Raw genomic sequence first — 13,239 nt, forward strand, 5'->3', positions numbered from 1 at the left:
AAATCTGATTTTTTAAACTAAAAACAAATTATTAAATCGCTTAACATGAAGGTATCAGAAGCTCAATTCATTTATTATTGAGCTGTTAAATGGCTGGAACATTTAACCAAGCAATTTGGACTTAAATTTTAGCAATAATTTCAGGATTTTATTCCATTTGTTGGTGCTTTATCCCAGTTATGGCTATATTTTGCATTCTATGATGCCAAAAAAAAATTTTTTGACTTTGTTTACTAATTTTCTTTTTCTTGTGATATTTTATTAAATGTCCATTCAATTTAGATTCCATCTCAAGATGGAATTCAGAGCCAAATTGAAAAGAGACGTCAAGATACTTCTACAAATCTCAATACCAAGTATATAAAACACTTTACTGAAGGTATCCTACATGTTCATCATGAAGCTTAACCATTTTTTACCTTATAGATTTGGGAAATAACCTATCATTGTTAACTTGAAATTAGTATATTCTTGGCTTTTTATACCAAATTAAAGGAAACAATTGTAAAGGCAACTTTCTTGGTTAAAAGATCATGGAGAAAAACCTCCATGATATAGTCAACCTCCTCTTGACAATAAACTGGTGATCCCTGGACTAGTTTATTATTGGAATCATGTGTAAATCTTCCTAAGTGCACAGATGCATTTGTGTAAAGAATCAGAATCTTCCAAGGTTTTTCTTGGAATCTTGATAAAAGCACTGTAGTGGATTTTTTTTTTTTTTTAAACATCCTCAGCTTTATTCTTCTTGAAATAGCATTTTCTTTCTTTCTTTCTTTCTTTCTTTCTTTCTTTCTTTCTTTCTAGTAGCATGACTTTTCTTCAGAATTTTTCCACATATACAATCCTATCCATCCAATGGATGACCTTCTGTTTGGCTCCAGACTTATAGCCACAGGTGATGTGTCCAGGTAGAGGCCACTAGCCCAAAATATACTCTGTCTCCCTCTCCAAATTAGTTCAGGACTCATTAACTGACTCAAATGTGGCCAATTCAAGGCTTTTTCCAGGACACTTAAAACCAAGACATTCAAGGTGCCTGGGTGGCTCAGTCGTTAAAAGTCTGCCTTCTGCTCAGGTCATGATCCCATGTTCCTGGAATAGAGCTCCACATTGGCTGCCTGCTCAGCCAGAAATCTGCTTCTTCCTCTCCCACCCCCCCCTACTTATGTTCCTTTTCTCACCTTTCTCACTGTGCCTCTCTCTCTGTCAAATAAATTGATAAAACCTTAAAAAATAATAATAATAAAATAAAAATAAAATAGAATGAGAATGTGACAGAATATGTTCTTCACAGACAGTAGAAGCTTTAAGGAAGATATGAAGCTCAATAGAGATTGTGCCTCTCTTTCCATATTTGTTTACTACACCACTATAACAAAGTACCAGAGACTGGGGAATTTAAACTACAAAAATTTATTTTCTCATAGCTCTACAGGGTGTAAGTCCAAGATCAAGGTGTCAGCAAGATTTTTTTCTTCCAAGCACTCTCTCTTTGGCTTGCAGAGAGTCTTCTTCTTGTGTCCTCACATGATCTTCCCTCTGTACATCTGTGTCCAAATTTCCTCTTAGGAGAACATCAGCCATATATTGGATTTTGTCCCCTCTTCCCCCAAATAACCTACTTTTAATTTAATTACCTCTTTAAAGGCTCTATCTCCAAATACAGTCACAGTCTGGGGTACTAGGGGGTTAGAAGATTATTTTATGTGTTTGTAGGGGATGTAATTCAGCACACAATAGTGACATACTGCATCTCTTTCCAAATCAGTCCAAGAGTTAACTTACTCAAATTTGGTCTTTTCTAGGACATTTCAAACCAGAGCATGACAGAAATGTTCTCCCATGAGAGCAGAAGCTGTAGATGGGGAAATGAGACTCAAGGAAGAGATGGATTGTGGGTTTGTTTCCTCCCTATGAAGTGGAAACCTAACTACACTGACAGAGATGCCATCTGATAGCTAGAGACCACAGATTAACAACGTGGGGAGGAATAGAGTCTCAGAAGTGTTTAAGTCATTCTTCTTGAGTATTGACTGGATATGTATCACCTTTTATAATTCTGTTTTCATACTTTGTCTGGGTATATTGAATCAGTACATTCCAATTTACCCAAACTATTTTGAGTTAAATTAGAATAATTTATAGAAAATTCAGATGTTCTTCAGGATTTTAGCATCACTGCTTTAAACTACCCCAGTTTCTGTCACTAAAGAAAATGTCAGAGGCACCTGGGTGTCTCAGTCGGTTGGGCCTCTGCCTTCAGCTCAGGTCATGATCCTAGGGTCCTGGTATCCACCCTTGCATCAATGGCCTCTCTGCTCAGCAGGGAGTGTACTTCTCCCTCCCCATCTCCCTTTGCCCTTCCCCCCAGTTTGTGCCCTGGCTTGCTCACTCTCTCTCTCTGTCTCTCTCTCAAATAAATAAATAAAATCTTTAAAAAAAAATGTCTGAGGGGTTTGAAGTGGCGGAGGGGTGGGAGGTTGGGGTACCGGGTAGTGGGTATTATGGAGGGCACGGATTGCGTGGAGCACTGGGTGTGGTGAAAAAATAATGAATACTGTTTTTCTGAAAATAAATAAATTAATTCATAAAAAACAAAAACAACAACAAAAAAAACTTGGTGAAATTTTGATATTGCAACCGTTTCTCAACCTGCTTTATTTTCAAAACCATGATAATAATTTCTTCATTGATATGGAACCAACAATTTTTCTTAATATTTTTTTTTCATTGCTTTAAGTAAAGCATCCAAGGAGGTAATATGTGATACAATAAAGAAACCAATTTAAAAGAAAAAAAAAAAAGTCAGGTGCCGTATTCAACTTAATTCTGAATATGGATTTCTCCTTTAGATTCCTCTTCCATCTCTTTTTCACAGCTCATATCTTGTATACCAGAAAGTTTCATCACATCTAGAACAAATTACAACATGGGACTGAGGATTTTTAACCAACTTCTTCTACTCCCTACTCCCTATCCCATCTTTAATACATAAGTTAATTACCCTTGCTATCTTTCCAAAGCTAACCTGAGTGATTCTATATGATCATCCTATATTGTAACTCAACTCTTTAAGTAATGTGAATTCTTCGATTTCTAGATCTGAGCTATTATTATTTTATTAAATTGCCCAGTGCTCATTTTTACCTAAACCATTCTTAAGATTATTTTCTCCCTCCAGGCCATAAAAATGAGTGTTTTATGTTTTTTTTCCCTGTTTTTTTTTTTTTTGTTGTTGTTGTTGTTGTTGTTTTGTTTTGTTTATGAGGTACCTGCCCAAGGTGATGGGTATGGTACACTATTTTATCTTGTTTCCTTTTTGAGAATAAGGGGTTATATATTTTTCAAATTCTTAGATGTGACTGTCTTGAAGTAATCAAAGACAGGAGACAAACTTTCACAGTTGGAGAAAATACGCAGACATTGTCTGTCCTTGAATTCATTCAACTAAAGCAAAAAAATGTCTTTATGAAGTTATCTATGAAGGTACTAAAAATACACATAATATATATTGTGATTTTCTTATATCCCACTGTTGAAAATATCTAATTTCTAAGATCTTGTGTTGTTTAGATGATACAAAGTTGGATGTGGAAATTATTTTTTAAGAGAGTAAGAATTTAAAAAAGCAGCAGTGAGGTTTTGTGGTCTGTGAAGAATGTGGTCTGTAGGTAGCCTAGAAATGAAACTTTCAACCCCTTCAAGAAGCAGTTCTTCCCTAGCTCCATCCTTAAGAAATCTGTTTCCCTGGAGTCTCTTAGTTCTCTCATTACAAGGAGCTTGAATCTAGGATCTAAAGATCCTCTGGGGAAATGACAGTCATGGTTTTACAACAAGGTACCTTCTTTAACTTGTGCCGGCTCTGAACCTTTTAGAGGAAAGACTAGACTTTTTGTTGCATATTCTTATTTTTCTTATGGGCCCATTAAAATAATTATAGGCCCCCACATGTGTAGACCCATAGTTCCTTTACTCTAGATGCTCATAGATTTTCTGGGATAAGAACATTTAAATAAATATTTGAAATAAAAGGTGGTATATGCAACAAAAGGAATACATGCTGTGTGCAGATATTGCTCTAAACATAAGTGTACAGTTCAGTCCTGATGGGTTACAGGGAGAAGGGTTATGGTTCCAAAGTGTCAGAGGCTTCTCAGAGCAAGTGAAGCCTAGCAGTATGATTTTATTTTATTTTATTTTATTTTTAAAGATTTTATTTATTTATTTGACAGAGAGAGATCACAAGCAGGCAGAGAGGCAGGCAGAGAGAGAGGAGGAAGCAGGCTCCCTGCTGAGCAGAGAGCCCCATGCGGGGCTCGATCCCAGGACTCTGAGATCATGACCTGAGCCGAAGGCAGCGGCTTAACCCACTGAGCCACCCAGGCGCCACCTAGCAGTATGATTTTAAAGGATGATAAGTAAAGGATCTTGGGTGAGAGGAAGTATTGTAAGTAAAAGAAATGCCATGGGTAAATGCCAATTCCTGATTCAATATAGTTTTTGCAAGAAACCTTGAGTAGTTCATCACTGCTGAGGTTACAGTATGAGGTATTGTGGTGCTCTGAAGTAGACTGGGGTGAAGTCATAACACATGAGGCTGATGATAAGACTTTCAAAGGAAAAAAAAAAAAAGCTAGCCAAAGGAAATTGTTAATTCAAGTTAATCTGCTAAAAGTGCAAATTAAATGCTTCCCAAAAATGGAACAAAAGCTTTCATAGTGATTTTATCTTAAAAAAAAGTAACATTAAGAAAATAAATTTATTTTATATTATATTAAACTGCATTCAGGTTTTTTCTTTTTTCAAGCTATGCAGTAGTACTTGTAATTAACAAAAAATATAGTTCTTAATACTTTCTGTAAACATTTTCCTATAAAGTTGTAAGATAATATATTTTGAGTTCTGAAATGTACATTTGACTTGAATGTGGGTAACTTCAAGAGAGTCACATTGGTAAGGACATTTGAGAATTTTATTTTATTTTTTTCCCAGTGAGTCCTAATGTCTTGTAATTCACAGCATCTCTATACTTAATTACAGCTTCTAAAATGGTTAACTGGCTTACACTGGCCCAATTCTTATTTGAAATTGACTTGTATAGGGGGGCGCCTGGGTGGCTCAGTGGGTTAAAGCCTCTGCCTTCGGCTCAGGTCATGATCCCAGGGTCCTGGGATCGAGCCCCGCATCGGGCTCTCTGCTCAGCAGAGAGCCTGCTTCTTCCTCTCTCTCTCTGCCTGCCTCTCTGCCTACTTGTAATCTCTGCCTGTCAAATAAATAAATAAATAATCTTAAAAAAAAAAAAAAAAGGAATTGACTTGTATAGGATTTGCAGCCTTATTGCTTGGCCGTACAGCAACTCTTATTGAACTAGAAAAGAAAGGGGGGGGAGGGATAACCCATTTCTAAATACAAATTTTTGATAATAAATGTACAACTATGGGGACACCTGGGTGGCTCAGTGGATTAAATCTTCTGCCTTTGGCTCAGGTCATGATCCCAGAGTCTTGGGATCGAGCCCTGCATCAGGCTCTCTGCTCCGTGGGGAGGCTGCTTCCTCCTATTCCCTGCCTGCTTCTCTGCCTATCTGTGATCTCTGTCTATCAAATAAATAAATAAAATATTTTTTAAAAATGTACAACTATGATGTTTATACAGAGAACATCACCCCAATAGTTGTGAAGTATATAATGTGCCCAGCTCTTTGTGATTGCTTTGATATTTGAGATATTCTCCAACAACATTTTCATCTACTCTATTGACTCTCTCATCCTGCAGATAAGCAAGATAATTTTGTAACCAATTTACCTGGTACATAGTATAGTATAGGCCAATGTTTGCAACTATTGCAAGAATAGGAAGATGAACTCTTCAACGATATAATATATAGAAAAAGACACCGTTTTAAGCTGGTAACAACATTGAGGAAAAAAATACAATTTTTAAATGATTAGCCAATCAATTTGTATCTTCTGATGACAATTTCTGCTTCTCTATATGACCTCTTGAGTCATTGGATAGTGTTGACTCATCTACTGAAGATGATCTGAAATAAGAGAAATAGAGATAATGGTGGCATCCTGGAAAACAAAAGCCAGAAAACAAAATACACAGATCACACAACAGACAAGGGTTGGTTGTTTGGTTAGTGTCCGAGGAGTGGAAAGGAAGATCATATGGGAATCTCCAGACATTAAGACTTCTGACGTAGGGGGGCGCCTGGGTGGCTCAGTGGGTTAAGCCACTGCCTTTGGCTCAGGTCATGATCTCGGGGTCCTGGAATCAAGTCCCGCATGGGGCTCTCTGCTTAGCAGGGGACCTGCTTCCCTTCCTCTCTGCCTGCCTCTCTGCCTGCTTGTGATCTCTCTCTGTCAAATAAATAAATAAAATCTTAAAAAAAAAAAAAAAAAGACTTCTGACGTAGGAACACAATGTGGATGAATTGGTTCTTCACCATGTAAAGGATATAAATGAAGGAGCAAAGTTAGAGAGGAAAACAGGACTAGTTCACTTTGGGCCATAGATTTCTAAAGACAAATGGTTCTAGGATTTGTAGGAGATGTCAAAGTTGGAGATGGAAATTTGAGAGTCATCAGCATAGGGATGGTATTTGGAAACATGGGATAAATAAAGGGTCTTAAAGAGAGGAAGCAGAATGATAAAACACAGATGGCACGATCCTGGGAGATAGGGTCTTTATGAACAAATGGAGGGAAAGTGCTGGCTAAGGATGAGAAGGAACATTCAAAAAAAGGAAAAGAAGAACAAATATAGAGTTTAATTCTGATATCTAGATCCTGGAAAATATGACACCTACCCTCAGGGAGCTCTGATGCTCAACAGTGTCAAAGTCATAGGAAGGTCAAGTCAAGGAAGGTCAAGGAAAGTCTCATGTGTGTGAGGATTATCTAAGAGGATCCAATAAATAGCTCCACTTTTCCATGGCCAACTTTCAATGAATTGTGAAATTAGGAAATGAAATAAAAATGACTGGGGATAAAAATATATGTTTATTAAAAAAAAAATGACCACAACAAACAATGACACAATTACCAAAAAAGGCTAAGATAAAGGATACAGCATTGTGTGAAAGCTAACAGAACCTTAGAATAGGCAAACTGGTCTTCCTCGTCATTGGCAACCCTGGGCCAGAGGGAGGTCTTCCTGCACTGATGAACTTCCCAGATACCACATATGCCATGGAATAGCAGAGGGGAGCAACTGCTCCTTATGGATGTCCTGCTCTCACAAGGGTACATGGGAGTTCATAATTCACTGTGAAAGAATGACTAAAAATAGGAAAGAATTCAGGCAGTTGAAGATCAAATCAAAATGTCACCTTTGTCCATTATGCAGCCGCTAGGTACATGGGAACATGCACTTGCAAACACTATTCTGCATGACTAACATTGCTCAAGCTGTCAAAGCAAATGGACATAGCCTTACTCTAACCCTCCCAGGGGTCCTAATCAGTCTTGCTGAGTTTGGCCAAGAAAATGGAGAAGAGAATAAAGCCCATTTCAAGGGATGTGACCCATGTGTTTACATACGGCCTCAATGCTTAGAAGTATCCTGGCAGTGATCTGCGGTCAATGTCTTGAAATTCTTAATAATTCAGTTTTAGATTCTGCACTCAGCTTACCCATGGCCCATCCCTGGCTTTCTTCTCATCTCTTTGAGGAAAGCCTTTTGCTTCTTGGGCCCATGGCATCCCAGATCCATGTAGTGTTCCCCCTTCTCACCCCCTGCCCGTTGCCACCTCCCACTGCCTCCCCAAACTCACCCTGTGGGGGTCTGGACTTAGACATAGGAAGGGATGGTCTGGGTCAGACACAAGCAATCTGCCATATTTTGGGATGGGGCATGACAGTGGTCATCCTGGTTCAGAGCTGGAAGTATTCAAACAGTGGTTCAGGGTGAGGATTAGTCCTCTTACCCACTTCTGATTTGGGCACACAAATATGTCTCAATGTAGAGGCTGCCAACACCTGGTGGTCACCCCTTGATGTAGGTTGGAAAAGCAGGTGGCAGGCTTTGGGAAGGAGAGATCATCTCCATTCCTTCCCCACCCAGCAGAGCAGTCTTGCAGCTGTGGGAAGGGGAAACTTGTAAGAAATGTGCTGCTGTGTGTATCACAGAATCAAGGAGCAGGGCCAAACCCTGGGAGCCTATGAGGATCATGACTACTACAGTGCCTGAGGGAGTGTGACATTAAATAGCAGATAGAGGACATCTTGACAGGTGGAGAGGAAGGCCAGGGAAGAAAGAAACAAGTTTTATAATTTAGTAGCTTTAATGCTACATTTTTTTTTCCTTTCCTTTGGACAAAGGGCTCCACCTATCCATTTTATTTTATTTTATTTTTTATTTTTTTTTCACCTATCCATTTTAAAGTAGGCCCTCCAAATAATGTAACAGACACCTGAAATATCCAAGACCAGCGGAGCCACATATTCTCTGCTCCTTCCACGTAAGTTGCCGATGGAGGCAGTCACTGAGCGAAGGCTGAGAGAGTAAAGTGAGCCCCAGAATTTTATTCAAGGGATATTTTGTTCACATGTGCTCCGAGTGACCAGGATGTGTTCCTCCTCATGAATCATAATGAACCTGTATGTGCTATTTTTATTTATTTATTTGACAGACAGAGATCACAAGTAGGCAGAGAGGCAGGCAGAGAAAGAGAGGAGGAAGCAGGCTCCCTGCCAAGCAGAGCTTGATGCGGGACTCGATCCGAGGACCCTGAGATCGTGACCTGAGCCAAAGGCAGAGGTTTAACTCACTGAGCCACCCAGGCACCCTGTATGTGCTATTTAGATGGAGCAAATCCGTCTCTTATGGACACAACCTCCGATGACCCAGGCAGAGTTACAGGATTTCACTTTTTTTTTCAGTAGAGGAGTTTCAACTGCACTCTATGCATACTTGCTCTTGTGCATGGGCTTGCTCTAGGAAACTGACAGCAAAAGCTGGAATAGGGGTTAGTGCTGTAAAGCAAGCCCAAAGATCCCCCTCAGCCTTGGGGAATTGAAAAGATCTTATCCAGAAGGTTTTAGCCTACCAAACCTTTTTGTAAAGCTAAACCTCGTCTCAGTGGTTGGGTCTGTTTCACACTTAAGACAGAAAGGCAGTGCTGAAGGACGAGCTCCCTCATATCCAGATCAGGCTGGCTGAAGTGCTATTTGCCCAGCAGGTCACCGGCCCCAACATGAGGACAATCAGTTCAGAAGCCAACATGCTACCTCCCTAGGTGGGTCCTTCTGATTCCCTGTGGACTAGTCAGAGACCCATACCAGCCTGAAGTCTGGAGCTTAGGGACCACTCCCTCTTCCTTGTCCACTGTATAATTCTGGATGGGCTTAAGATATTTGGGGTCACCTGACTCCCTGGGGGGTAACAGGCAGGACTGAGTTGACAGTACCTGGCCTCGATGAGCGAGTCATATTCTCTGCTCCAGCTGCAGTGCGGTGACTGCAAGGACTGAATCAAGCACTGTTGGGGAACTTGGGAGTTATCTGGGAAACAAAAACTATGGTGGAGAGGAGGGGAGCCAACAGTCTAATCCATGGGGTTTGGAGCCAGAACAGTCTGGGTATTCATAAAAAGTAACCTAAGGCTACTCATGCCCACAGCATACCCATTATTCATTCCTTTGTAATAAACCCGGAATTCAGCATTCTCCAGCTCTCTGGGCTTCTTCCTCCTCTCTTCCAAGCGATTGGCCATATTTCCTCTTTCCTGATTTAACTAGCAGGTCAGCCTTTGGGAAAATGGTGTTAAAGGGAGAAATCTGTAAAATGACATATCACTTGGTGTGATTTTATGTCTTTTAAGAGGTTTTGGAAACAGCAACTTCTCTGTCCCCTCGTGTTTAACTCAATTCCCCTAGCAACAAAGTTTTGGACACAAACTACTAACACTCTTCAACTGGTTCACTCTCAAAAGAGCTTTAGGATTTTTATTCCTTGGACCAACTGAGGAGAGAAGGAATGCCACAGCACTCAGCAGGGCAATTCAACTTTCACCAGCTGAGACAGAGTTAAGCCTTTAGAATTGTTGCCCCCTAAAGGAAAATAAAACACAGGGAGAGGGAATTAAGATGATCTTGCATCATTAAGCAGTCATGTGCATTACTGAAAGATGTTGCTTTCTTATTGGGGCTATTAAGTATCACTTTGAATAATGGCTCCAGAGAGCTAAATGCCAGAACAAAGGCAAAAGGAAATGTGAAAATATCATGAATTAAAGAAAAAAAAAAATCAGAACTGGGAAGAATAGATGTTTCCTGCAATAAAGTTTAAAGTCATAATCATGCTCACATATATGTACATAAAAGACATTTAAAGGAGGGGAGAGAATCATTTCTCTTATAAAACCATTTCTATAATCTAATGATTCTCTCTAGCTTTTATGAACCCTTCTTGTGTTCTGCAATAATTTATATCAGTGTGTTCAACTTTTATTTTAATCAAATGTAGAGGTTTGTACTCACTCATAATGAAACGCACTCTGAAGGATTGGTCTCGGAAAATTTTGCACTTAGCTGGGAGTAGATGTTTCCTTTTCATATCAAGGGGAATGGGATTGATATATTAAGATTTTTGCAGCATAGCAAAAATGAGAATGGGGCTGACAAATCAGTATACTCTCTCAAATATTTCATGTTTTCATTAGATGAGGATTGGATCACAGATTCAGCACCAACTGGTGGGTGTGGGTGTGAATTATATATTTTGCTTATGTTAAAAGTCTGTTATTTTATGATAGCCTATGTTTTGGATTAAGAACTAGCTCATGTTATTCAGTTTAAGGAATGTGCTAATTAGATTACATTTTAATAAGTGGAATATGATGTATAAGCTTATTATTTAGCTCTCCCTGAAGACTTTGGCGACCAGAACACAAGGCATATGCAAATGCAAGCATGAAAGGTGTGCAGCCCAGGGGCATTCTATGTAGTACCATATTTTCCGCAAGTCATAAGTTAATAACAATGTTCTAAGTAGGTGGACATTTTGAGGGGGGAAAAAAAAGAGTACCTTGATAAAGTACAACTGAAGATCCTTTGGTGCCATCAATCAGACAACAATTTGGTTACCCAAGTAGTACTAATAAGAAGGGTACATAAGAAAAACACAAGATCCGGGGCACCTGGGTGCCTCAGTTGGGTTAAAGTCTCTGCCTTTGGCTCAGGTTATGATTCCAGGGTCCTGGGATCGAGCCCTGCATCAGGCTCCTGCTTAGCAGGGAGTCTGCTTCCTCCTCTCTCTCTCTGTCCGTCTCTTTGCCTATTTGTGATCTCTGTCTGCCAAATAAATAAATAAAATCTTTTTTTTTTTTAATGTCTTAAAAGAAAGAAAAACATGTGATCTAACATCTGTACTAAAAACAAGCTGTCTTCTGAAGAGGTTGAAAAGAAAAACAAAACATAACAAGAAGAAAAGGTTTAGAGGTCATTTTGGAAATCGTGATGTTATTTGCAGCCATTAAAGGTCACAAAATGCAAGTGTGCTACCTAGAATCACAGCTATGGTGAAATCTTTTGTCTTAAGGTACACTTAGGTAAAGCTGGAGTTAATTATTGTTGGTTCCAAATGCTAGGAGTTTCCCAAATGAAATTTGAAACTTGCACCCTTTCTCAAGGTGAAGGAGAGAGGGAAGAAAGAGGCAGGCCACTTTGTTTAATAAGCAAAGGAAAACACATATGAAGTTTGCCATGGGCAGCTAAAAGATGAGTAGATCTCCATACCTACCAGCCAGAATGTTCAAACTTAGACTGAGGCCTTACCTGGGTTCAGTCACCACATCTTACTATCCAGGTAGTCTCAACAACACCTTGCTCTCCCAAAGCTGCATCTTTGAAAGTAGCTCACACTGTGGGAATGGTGGGCCTAGAGCATATATTCCAAGGATAGGGAAGAGGATTGGGTCTGGGGGCATCCAGCTCATAAGTCAATCAGCAGTCATGTTCTCTCAAAAACCTACTACAACAGTTAACTCTTTACCTGTCGTTTTCTAAACACTTCTGAAATTTTCTCCTTTCTATAATGGGTCAACAAGCTAATAAAACTATAGCTTTAATGGGGGAGAAAAAAAATATATAACCTAGGTCACTCTTTCTTCTGATTTAAGGAGAATCTGAAGTCATATTTATATTGTATCATAGGTTCTTTAAATCTGATAACTTTCAAAGGTACACTTCTATTTTTCTACCTCATGGCTATACCACTACTATTACTACTACTACTGCAAGGAAAAAAAAGAGAGAGAGCAAGAGAGAGGGATGAAGAGAGAAAAAAACAAGAAAATTACTCATTATCCTAGGAGAATCATAATGATAGAGAAAGCTTAAAAAAAATTGTTCTAGACAGTAATGCTTAATTACAAATGCAATTAAGCAGAAATTGTTACCTACCCCAAATCCTCTTTAAAAACCTGGAAAAGTCAGAAAGTACATGTTTATTATTATTCACCTTATTCAGCTTAGCTGAAGTTATGGAAAATTCCTAACATGAAAGAGGTTTCACAAAACATAAAATGTGTTGATATTATGGGGTCTCACTAGAGGAATAATTTTGGTTATTAGTATATTATATTCCTAAAAATTTGAAATTGAGAAACCAGAGAAATTTCATACATCTGAGAAATTTTAAAACACAGTTTTAAACATTCTATTCAGGGCAAAAAGTGCCTGAAATAATTTTACTGAGGAATTGTCTAATATTTCATGTATTTGGGTCAATTTCATAAATAAGGGATTGAAAATGCCACTTCTGCTTCTCTAGAAGTTCAAATTGTTTTATTATGTAAGTTTTTTTTTTTAACTTTAAAATCTGTGTTATACGATCGAGATTTACTTGGCTCAGAAGCGTTTAGTCCCTTTAGTTCAATATAGTCAAATTTAACATCATTGAAGAAATTAAAACAGAACTCCTGCCTCATTGCACAAATCAAAATATCAGGTCTTAGAGTCAAACTCAGTCTTCTTAACGTTCAATTTGAATTAATAGATTAATGCCTTGTTAACTTTGACAAAGCTCCGTGGCATAGAATTATTTCTACATGCTCAGGTAATTGACATAATGGCTTAAACAAATCTCTTTACCTGAGAGTTACATAATCACATCAAATATCTGGCCTCATCTCTTCTGTTACAGGAGGATGATTGGCTACAGTGTGGCATTTTGGTTTCTCTGTATTGTTTGTTTGTTTGTTTTCTATAACAACCAGCTATATAGTGAG

The sequence above is a fragment of the Mustela putorius genome, unplaced genomic scaffold (assembly GCF_011764305.1).
Source record: "Mustela putorius furo isolate JIRA1106 unplaced genomic scaffold, ASM1176430v1.1 tig00000129_pilon_pilon_pilon, whole genome shotgun sequence".
NCBI classification, from domain to species: domain Eukaryota; kingdom Metazoa; phylum Chordata; class Mammalia; order Carnivora; family Mustelidae; genus Mustela; species Mustela putorius.